The following is an 11,452-nucleotide window of genomic DNA, read 5'->3' on the forward strand; positions in this document are numbered from 1 at the left end:
TAGATTATAGGATAGGATGGAGGATAGGATAGGACAGAGGATTGGATAGAGGATAGGATACGATAGAGGATAGGATAGGATAGAGGATTGGATAGGATAGAGGATTGGATAGGATACAGGATAGGATAGGATAGAGGATAGGATAGGGGATTTGATAGGATAGAGGATAGGATAGGATAGAGGATAGGATAGGATAGAGGATAGGATAGAGAATAGGTTATGATAGAGAATTGGAACGGATAGATGATATTATAGGATAGGTGATAGGATATCATAGAGTATACGATATTATAGAGGGTATGATAGGATAGAGCATAGGATAGGGGATTGGATAGGATAGGATAGAGGATAGGCTAGGATAGAGGATAGGATAGAGGATAGGATAGGATAGAGGATAGGATAGGACAGTGGATAGGATACGGGATTTGATAGGATAGAGGATAGGATAGGATAGAAGATAGGATAGTATAGATTATAGGATAGGATAGAGGATAGGATAGGACAGAGGATTGGATAGGATACCGGAAAGGATAGGATTGAGGATAGATGATAGGATAGGATAGAGGATTGGATAGGATACAGGATAGGATATGATAGAGGATAGGATAGGGGATTTGATAGGATAGAGGATAGGATAGGATAGAGGATAGGATAGGATAGAGGATAGGATAGGACAGAGGATAGGATACGGGCTTTGATAGGATAGAGGATAGGATAGGATAGAAGATAGGATAGGATAGATTATAGGATAGGATGGAGGATAGGATAGGACAGAGGATTGGATAGAGGATAGGATAAGATAGAGGATAGGATAGGATAGAGGATTGGATAGGATAGAGGATTGGATAGGATACAGGATAGGATAGGATAGAGGATAGGATAGGGGATTTGATAGGATAGAGGATAGGATAGGATAGAGGATAGGATAGGATAGAGGATAGGATAGAGAATAGGTTATGATAGAGAATTGGAACGGATAGATGATATTATAGGATAGGTGATAGGATATCATAGAGTATACGATATTATAGAGGGTATGATAGGATAGAGCATAGGATAGGGGATTGGATAGGATAGGATAGAGGATAGGCTAGGATAGAGGATAGGATAGAGGATAGGATAGGATAGAGGATAGGATAGGACAGTGGATAGGATACGGGATTTGATAGGATAGAGGATAGGATAGGATAGAAGATAGGATAGTATAGATTATAGGATAGGATAGAGGATAGGATAGGACAGAGGATTGGATAGAGGATAGGATTGGATAGAGGATATGATAGGGTAAAGGATAGGATAGGATAGAGGATTGGATAGGATAGAGGATAGGATAGGATATAGGATAGGATAGGATAGGACAGAGGATAGGATACGGGATTTGATAGGATAGAGGATAGGATAGGATAGAAGATAGGATAGGATAGAGGATAGGATAGGATAGAGGAAAGGATAGGATAGAGGATAGGATAGGGGATTTGATAGGATAGAGGATAGGATAGGATAGAAGATAGGATAGGATAGAGGATAGGATAGGATAGGGGATGGGATAGGGGATTTGATAGGATACATGATAGGGTAGGATAGAAGATAGGATAGGATAGAGGATAGGATACGATAGAGGATAGGATAGAGGATAGGATACGATAGAGGATAGGATAGGATAGGATAGAGGATAGGATAGTATAGAGGATAGGATAGGATAGAGGATAGGATACGATAGAGGATAGGACAGGATAGAGGATAGGATAGGATAGAGGATAGGATAGGATAGAGGATAGGATAGGATAGAGGATAGGATAGAGGTTAGGATAGAGAATAGGATCGGATAGACGATGGAATAGGATAGAGGATAGGATAGGGGATTTGATAGGATACAGGATAGGATAGGATAGAGGATAGGATAGGGGATTTGATAGGATAGAGGATAGGATAGGATAGAAGATAGGATAGGATAGATGATAGGATAGGATAGAGGATAGGATAGGATAGAAGATAGGATAGGATAGATGATAGGATAGGATAGAGGATAGGATAGAGAATAGGTTAGGATAGAGAATTGGAACGGATAGATGATATTATAGGATGGGGGATAGGATATCATAGAGTATACGATATTATAGAGGGTATGATAGGATAGAGCATAGGATAGGGGATTGGATAGGATAGGATAGAGGATAGGCTAGGATACAGGATAGGATAGAGGATAGGATAGGATAGAGGACAGGATAGGATAGAGGATAGGATAGGATAGAGGATTGGATAGGATACAGGAAAGGATAGGATTGAGGATAGATGATAGGATAGGATAGAGGATTGGATAGGATACAGGATAGGATATGATAGAGGATAGGATAGAGGATAGGATAGGACAGAGGATAAGATACGGGTTTTGATAGGATAGAGGATAGGATAGGATAGAAGATAGGATAGGATAGATTATAGGATAGGATAGAGGATAGGATAGGGGATTTGATAGGATAGAGGATAGGATAGGATAGAAGATAGGATAGGATAGAGGATAGGATAGGATAGAGGATTGGATAGGATAGAGGATTGGATAGGATACAGGATAGGATAGGATAGAGGACAGGATAGGGGATTTGATAGGATAGGATAGAAGATAGGATAGGATAGATGATAGGATAGGATAGAGGATAGGATAGAGAATAGGTTAGGATAGAGAATTGGAACGGATAGATGATATTATAGGATAGGGGATAGGATATCATAGAGTATACGATATTATAGAGGGTATGATAGGATAGAGCATAGGATAGGATAGAGGATAGGCTAGGATACAGGATAGGATAGAGGATAGGATAGGATAGAGGACAGGATAGGATAGAGGATAGGATAGGATAGAGGATTGGATAGGATACAGGAAAGGATAGGATTGAGGATAGATGATAGGATAGGATAGAGGATTGGATAGGATACAGGATACGATATGATAGAGGATAGGATAGGGGATTTGATAGGATAGAGGATAGGATAGGATAGAGGATAGGATAGGATAGAGGATAGGATAGGACAGAGGATAGGATACGGGTTTTGATAGGATAGAGGATAGGATAGGATAGAGGATATTATATAATAGAGGATATGATAGGATAGAGGATAGGATAGCATAGGATAGAGGACAGGATAGGATAGAGGATAGGATAGGATAGAGGATTGGATAGGATACAGGAAAGGATAGGATTGAGGATAGATGATAGGATAGGATAGAGGATTGGATAGGATACAGGATAGGATATGATAGAGGATAGGATAGGGGATTTGATAGGATAGAGGATAGGATAGGATAGAGGATAGGATAGGATAGAGGATAGGATAGGATAGGATAGAGGATAGGATAGGACAGAGGATAGGATACGGGATTTGATAGGATAGAGGATAGGATAGGATAGAAGATAGGATAGGATACGGGATTTGATAGGATAGAGGATAGGATAGGATAGATTATAGGATAGGATAGAGGATAGGATAGGACAGAGGATTGGATAGAGGATAGGATAGGATAGAGGATATGATAGGGTAGAGGATAGGATAGGATAGAGGATAGGATAGGATAGAGGATATTATAGGATAGAGGATATGATAGGGTAGAGGATAGGATAGGATAGAGGATTGGATAGGATAGAGGATAGAGGATAGGATAGAGGACAGGATAGGATAGAGGATAGGATAGGATAGAGGTTTGGATAGGATACAGGAAAGGATAGGATTGAGGATAGATGATAGGATAGGATAGAGGATTGGATAGGATACAGGATACGATATGATAGAGGATAGGATAGGGGATTTGATAGGATAGAGGATAGGATAGGATAGAGGATAGGATAGGATAGAGGATAGGATAGGACAGAGGATAGGATACGGGTTTTGATAGGATAGAGGATAGGATAGGATAGAGGATATTATATAATAGAGGATATGATAGGATAGAGGATAGGATAGGATAGAAGATAGGATAGGATACGGGATTTGATAGGATAGAGGATAGGATAGGATAGAAGATAGGATAGGATACGGGATTTGATAGGATAGAGGATAGGATAGGATAGAAGATAGGATAGGATAGATTATAGGATAGGATAGAGGATAGGATAGGACAGAGGATTGGATAGGATAGAGGATTGGATAGGATACAGGATAGGATAGGATAGAGGATAGGATAGGGGATTTGATAGGATAGAGGATAGGATAGGATAGAGGATAGGATAGGATAGAGGATAGGATAGAGAATAGGTTATGATAGAGAATTGGAACGGATAGATGATATTATAGGATAGGTGATAGGATATCATAGAGTATACGATATTATAGAGGGTATGATAGGATAGAGCATAGGATAGGGGATTGGATAGGATAGGATAGAGGATAGGCTAGGATAGAGGATAGGATAGAGGATAGGATAGGATAGAGGATAGGATAGGACAGTGGATAGGATACGGGATTTGATAGGATAGAGGATAGGATAGGATAGAAGATAGGATAGTATAGATTATAGGATAGGATAGAGGATAGGATAGGACAGAGGATTGGATAGGATACCGGAAAGGATAGGATTGAGGATAGATGATAGGATAGGATAGAGGATTGGATAGGATACAGGATAGGATATGATAGAGGATAGGATAGGGGATTTGATAGGATAGAGGATAGGATAGGATAGAGGATAGGATAGGATAGAGGATAGGATAGGACAGAGGATAGGATACGGGCTTTGATAGGATAGAGGATAGGATAGGATAGAAGATAGGATAGGATAGATTATAGGATAGGATGGAGGATAGGATAGGACAGAGGATTGGATAGAGGATAGGATAAGATAGAGGATAGGATAGGATAGAGGATTGGATAGGATAGAGGATTGGATAGGATACAGGATAGGATAGGATAGAGGATAGGATAGGGGATTTGATAGGATAGAGGATAGGATAGGATAGAGGATAGGATAGGATAGAGGATAGGATAGAGAATAGGTTATGATAGAGAATTGGAACGGATAGATGATATTATAGGATAGGTGATAGGATATCATAGAGTATACGATATTATAGAGGGTATGATAGGATAGAGCATAGGATAGGGGATTGGATAGGATAGGATAGAGGATAGGCTAGGATAGAGGATAGGATAGAGGATAGGATAGGATAGAGGATAGGATAGGACAGTGGATAGGATACGGGATTTGATAGGATAGAGGATAGGATAGGATAGAAGATAGGATAGTATAGATTATAGGATAGGATAGAGGATAGGATAGGACAGAGGATTGGATAGAGGATAGGATTGGATAGAGGATATGATAGGGTAAAGGATAGGATAGGATAGAGGATTGGATAGGATAGAGGATAGGATAGGATATAGGATAGGATAGGATAGGACAGAGGATAGGATACGGGATTTGATAGGATAGAGGATAGGATAGGATAGAAGATAGGATAGGATAGAGGATAGGATAGGATAGAGGAAAGGATAGGATAGAGGATAGGATAGGGGATTTGATAGGATAGAGGATAGGATAGGATAGAAGATAGGATAGGATAGAGGATAGGATAGGATAGGGGATGGGATAGGGGATTTGATAGGATACATGATAGGGTAGGATAGAAGATAGGATAGGATAGAGGATAGGATACGATAGAGGATAGGATAGAGGATAGGATACGATAGAGGATAGGATAGGATAGGATAGAGGATAGGATAGTATAGAGGATAGGATAGGATAGAGGATAGGATACGATAGAGGATAGGACAGGATAGAGGATAGGATAGGATAGAGGATAGGATAGGATAGAGGATAGGATAGGATAGAGGATAGGATAGAGGTTAGGATAGAGAATAGGATCGGATAGACGATGGAATAGGATAGAGGATAGGATAGGGGATTTGATAGGATACAGGATAGGATAGGATAGAGGATAGGATAGGGGATTTGATAGGATAGAGGATAGGATAGGATAGAAGATAGGATAGGATAGATGATAGGATAGGATAGAGGATAGGATAGGATAGAAGATAGGATAGGATAGATGATAGGATAGGATAGAGGATAGGATAGAGAATAGGTTAGGATAGAGAATTGGAACGGATAGATGATATTATAGGATAGGGGATAGGATATCATAGAGTATACGATATTATAGAGGGTATGATAGGATAGAGCATAGGATAGGGGATTGGATAGGATAGGATAGAGGATAGGCTAGGATACAGGATAGGATAGAGGATAGGATAGGATAGAGGACAGGATAGGATAGAGGATAGGATAGGATAGAGGATTGGATAGGATACAGGAAAGGATAGGATTGAGGATAGATGATAGGATAGGATAGAGGATTGGATAGGATACAGGATAGGATATGATAGAGGATAGGATAGAGGATAGGATAGGACAGAGGATAAGATACGGGTTTTGATAGGATAGAGGATAGGATAGGATAGAAGATAGGATAGGATAGATTATAGGATAGGATAGAGGATAGGATAGGGGATTTGATAGGATAGAGGATAGGATAGGATAGAAGATAGGATAGGATAGAGGATAGGATAGGATAGAGGATTGGATAGGATAGAGGATTGGATAGGATACAGGATAGGATAGGATAGAGGACAGGATAGGGGATTTGATAGGATAGGATAGAAGATAGGATAGGATAGATGATAGGATAGGATAGAGGATAGGATAGAGAATAGGTTAGGATAGAGAATTGGAACGGATAGATGATATTATAGGATAGGGGATAGGATATCATAGAGTATACGATATTATAGAGGGTATGATAGGATAGAGCATAGGATAGGATAGAGGATAGGCTAGGATACAGGATAGGATAGAGGATAGGATAGGATAGAGGACAGGATAGGATAGAAGATAGGATAGGATAGAGGATTGGATAGGATACAGGAAAGGATAGGATTGAGGATAGATGATAGGATAGGATAGAGGATTGGATAGGATACAGGATACGATATGATAGAGGATAGGATAGGGGATTTGATAGGATAGAGGATAGGATAGGATAGAGGATAGGATAGGATAGAGGATAGGATAGGACAGAGGATAGGATACGGGTTTTGATAGGATAGAGGATAGGATAGGATAGAGGATATTATATAATAGAGGATATGATAGGATAGAGGATAGGATAGCATAGGATAGAGGACAGGATAGGATAGAGGATAGGATAGGATAGAGGATTGGATAGGATACAGGAAAGGATAGGATTGAGGATAGATGATAGGATAGGATAGAGGATTGGATAGGATACAGGATAGGATATGATAGAGGATAGGATAGGGGATTTGATAGGATAGAGGATAGGATAGGATAGAGGATAGGATAGGATAGAGGATAGGATAGGATAGGATAGAGGATAGGATAGGACAGAGGATAGGATACGGGATTTGATAGGATAGAGGATAGGATAGGATAGAAGATAGGATAGGATACGGGATTTGATAGGATAGAGGATAGGATAGGATAGATTATAGGATAGGATAGAGGATAGGATAGGACAGAGGATTGGATAGAGGATAGGATAGGATAGAGGATATGATAGGGTAGAGGATAGGATAGGATAGAGGATAGGATAGGATAGAGGATATTATAGGATAGAGGATATGATAGGGTAGAGGATAGGATAGGATAGAGGATTGGATAGGATAGAGGATAGAGGATAGGATAGAGGACAGGATAGGATAGAGGATAGGATAGGATAGAGGATTGGATAGGATACAGGAAAGGATAGGATTGAGGATAGATGATAGGATAGGATAGAGGATTGGATAGGATACAGGATACGATATGATAGAGGATAGGATAGGGGATTTGATAGGATAGAGGATAGGATAGGATAGAGGATAGGATAGGATAGAGGATAGGATAGGACAGAGGATAGGATACGGGTTTTGATAGGATAGAGGATAGGATAGGATAGAGGATATTATATAATAGAGGATATGATAGGATAGAGGATAGGATAGGATAGAAGATAGGATAGGATACGGGATTTGATAGGATAGAGGATAGGATAGGATAGAAGATAGGATAGGATACGGGATTTGATAGGATAGAGGATAGGATAGGATAGAAGATAGGATAGGATAGATTATAGGATAGGATAGAGGATAGGATAGGACAGAGGATTGGATAGAGGATAGGATAGGATAGAGGATATGATAGGGTAGAGGATAGGATAGGATAGAGGATAGGATAGGATAGAGGATATTATAGGATAGAGGATATGATAGGGTAGAGGATAGGATAGGATAGAGGATTGGATAGGATAGAGGATAGAGGATAGGATAGGATAGAGGATAGGATAGGATAGAGGATAGGATAGGATAGAGGATAGGATAGGATAGAGGATAGGATTGGATACAGGATAGGATAGGATAGAGGATAGGATAGGGGATTTGATAGGATAGAGGATAGGATAGGATAGAGGATAGGATAGGATAGAAGATAGGATAGGATAAAGGATAGGATAGAATTGAGGATAGGATAGAATAGAGGATTGGATAGGATAGAGGATTGGATAGGATACAGGATAGGATAGGATAGAGGATAGGATAGGGGATTTGATAGGATAGAAGATAGGATAGGATAGAGGATAGGATAGGATAGAGGATATGATAGGATAGAGGATAGGATAGGATAGAAGATAGGATAGGATAGAAGATAGGATAGGATAGAGGATAGGATAGGATAGAGGATAGGATAGGATAGAGGATAGGATAGGATACAGGATAGGATAGGATAGAGGATAGGATAGGATAGAGGATAGGATAGGATAGAGGATAGGATAGGATAGAGGATAGGACAGGATAGAGGATAGGATAGGATAGAGGATAGGATAGGATAGAGGATAGAATTGAGGATAGGGTAGGGTAGAGGATTGGATAGGATAGAGGATTGGATAGGATACAGGATAGGATAGGATAGAGGACAGGATAGGGGATTTGATAGGATAGGATAGAAGATAGGATAGGATAGATGATAGGATAGGATAGAGGATAGGATAGAGAATAGGTTAGGATAGAGAATTGGAACGGATAGATGATATTATAGGATAGGGGATAGGATATCATAGAGTATACGATATTATAGAGGGTATGATAGGATAGAGCATAGGATAGGATAGAGGATAGGTTAGGATACAGGATAGGATAGAGGATAGGATAGGATAGAGGATTGGATAGGATACAGGAAAGGATAGGATTGAGGATAGATGATAGGATAGGATAGAGGATTGGATAGGATACAGGATAGGATATGATAGAGGATAGGATAGGGGATTTGATAGGATAGAGGATAGGATAGGATAGAGGATAGGATAGGATAGAGGATAGGATAGGATAGGATAGAGGATAGGATAGAACAGAGGATAGGATACGGGATTTGATAGGATAGAGGATAGGATAGGATAGAAGATAGGATAGGATACGGGATTTGATAGGATAGAGGATAGGATAGGATAGAAGATAGGATAGGATACGGGATTTGATAGGATAGAGGATAGGATAGGATAGAAGATAGGATAGGATAGATTATAGGATAGGATAGAGGATAGGATAGGACAGAGGATTGGATAGAGGATAGGATAGGATAGAGGATATGATAGGGTAGAGGATAGGATAGGATAGAGGATAGGATAGGATAGAGGATATTATAGGATAGAGGATATGATAGGGTAGAGGATAGGATAGGATAGAGGATTGGATAGGATAGAGGATAGAGGATAGGATAGGATAGAGGATAGGATAGGATAGAGGATAGGATAGGATACAGGATAGGATAGGATAGAGGATAGGATTGGATACAGGATAGGATAGGATAGAGGATAGGATAGGGGATTTGATAGGATAGAGGATAGGATAGGATAGAAGATAGGATAGGATAAAGGATAGGATAGAATTGAGGATAGGATAGAATAGAGGATTGGATAGGATAGAGGATTGGATAGGATACAGGATAGGATAGGATAGAGGATAGGATAGGGGATTTGATAGGATAGAAGATACTATAGCATAGAGGATAGGATAGGATAGAGGATATGATAGGATAGAGGATAGGATAGGATAGAAGATAGGATAGGATAGAAGATAGGATAGGATAGAGGATAGGATAGGATAGAGGATAGGATAGGATAGAGGATAGGATAGGATACAGGATAGGATAGGATAGAGGATAGGATAGGATAGAGGATAGGATAGGATAGAGGATAGGATAGGATAGAGGATAGGACAGGATAGAGGATAGGATAGGATAGAGGATAGGATAGGATAGAGGATAGAATTGAGGATAGGGTAGGATAGAGGATTGGATAGGATAGAGGATTGGATAGGATACAGGATAGGATAGGATAGAGGACAGGATAGGGGATTTGATAGGATAGGATAGAAGATAGGATAGGATAGATGATAGGATAGGATAGAGGATAGGATAGAGAATAGGTTAGGATAGAGAATTGGAACGGATAGATGATATTATAGGATAGGGGATAGGATATCATAGAGTATACGATATTATAGAGGGTATGATAGGATAGAGCATAGGATAGGATAGAGGATAGGTTAGGATACAGGATAGGATAGAGGATAGGATAGGATAGAGGACAGGATAGGATAGAGGATAGGATAGGATAGAGGATTGGATAGGATACAGGAAAGGATAGGATTGAGGATAGATGATAGGATAGGATAGAGGATTGGATAGGATACAAGATAGGATATGATAGAGGATAGGATAGGGGATTTGATAGGATAGAGGATAGGATAGGATAGAGGATAGGATAGGATAGAGGATAGGATAGGACAGAGGATAGGATACGGGTTTTGATAGGATAGAGGATAGGATAGGATAGAAGATAGGATAGGATAGATTATAGGATAGAATAGAGGATAGGATAGGATAGAGGATAGGATAGCATAGAGGATAGGATAGGATAGAGGATAGGATAGGATAGTGGATAGGATAGAGTATAGGATAGGACAGAGGATAGGATAGGATAGAGGATTGGATAGGATACAGGATAGGATAGGATAGAGGATAGGATAGGATAGAGGATAGGATATGATAGAGGATAGGATAGAGGATAGGATAGGATAGAGGATAGGATAGGATAGAAGATAGGATAGGATAGAGGATAGGATAGGATAGAGGATAGGATAGGATAGAGGATAGGATAGGATAGAGCATAGGATAGGATAGAGGATAGGATAGGATAGAGGATAGGATAGGATAGAGGATAGGATAGGATAGAGGATAGGATAGGATAGAGGATGGGATAGGATAGAGTATAGGATAGGATATCGGATCGGAGAGAGTATATAATGGGATAGAGGATAGGATAGGATAGAGGACAGGATTGAGGATAGAGCATAGGATAGAGGATAGGATAGGATAGAGGATAGGATAGGATAGAGGATAGGATAGGAT

This window comes from Halictus rubicundus, unplaced genomic scaffold, assembly GCF_050948215.1.
Source record: "Halictus rubicundus isolate RS-2024b unplaced genomic scaffold, iyHalRubi1_principal scaffold0194, whole genome shotgun sequence".
Classification (NCBI taxonomy): domain Eukaryota; kingdom Metazoa; phylum Arthropoda; class Insecta; order Hymenoptera; family Halictidae; genus Halictus; species Halictus rubicundus.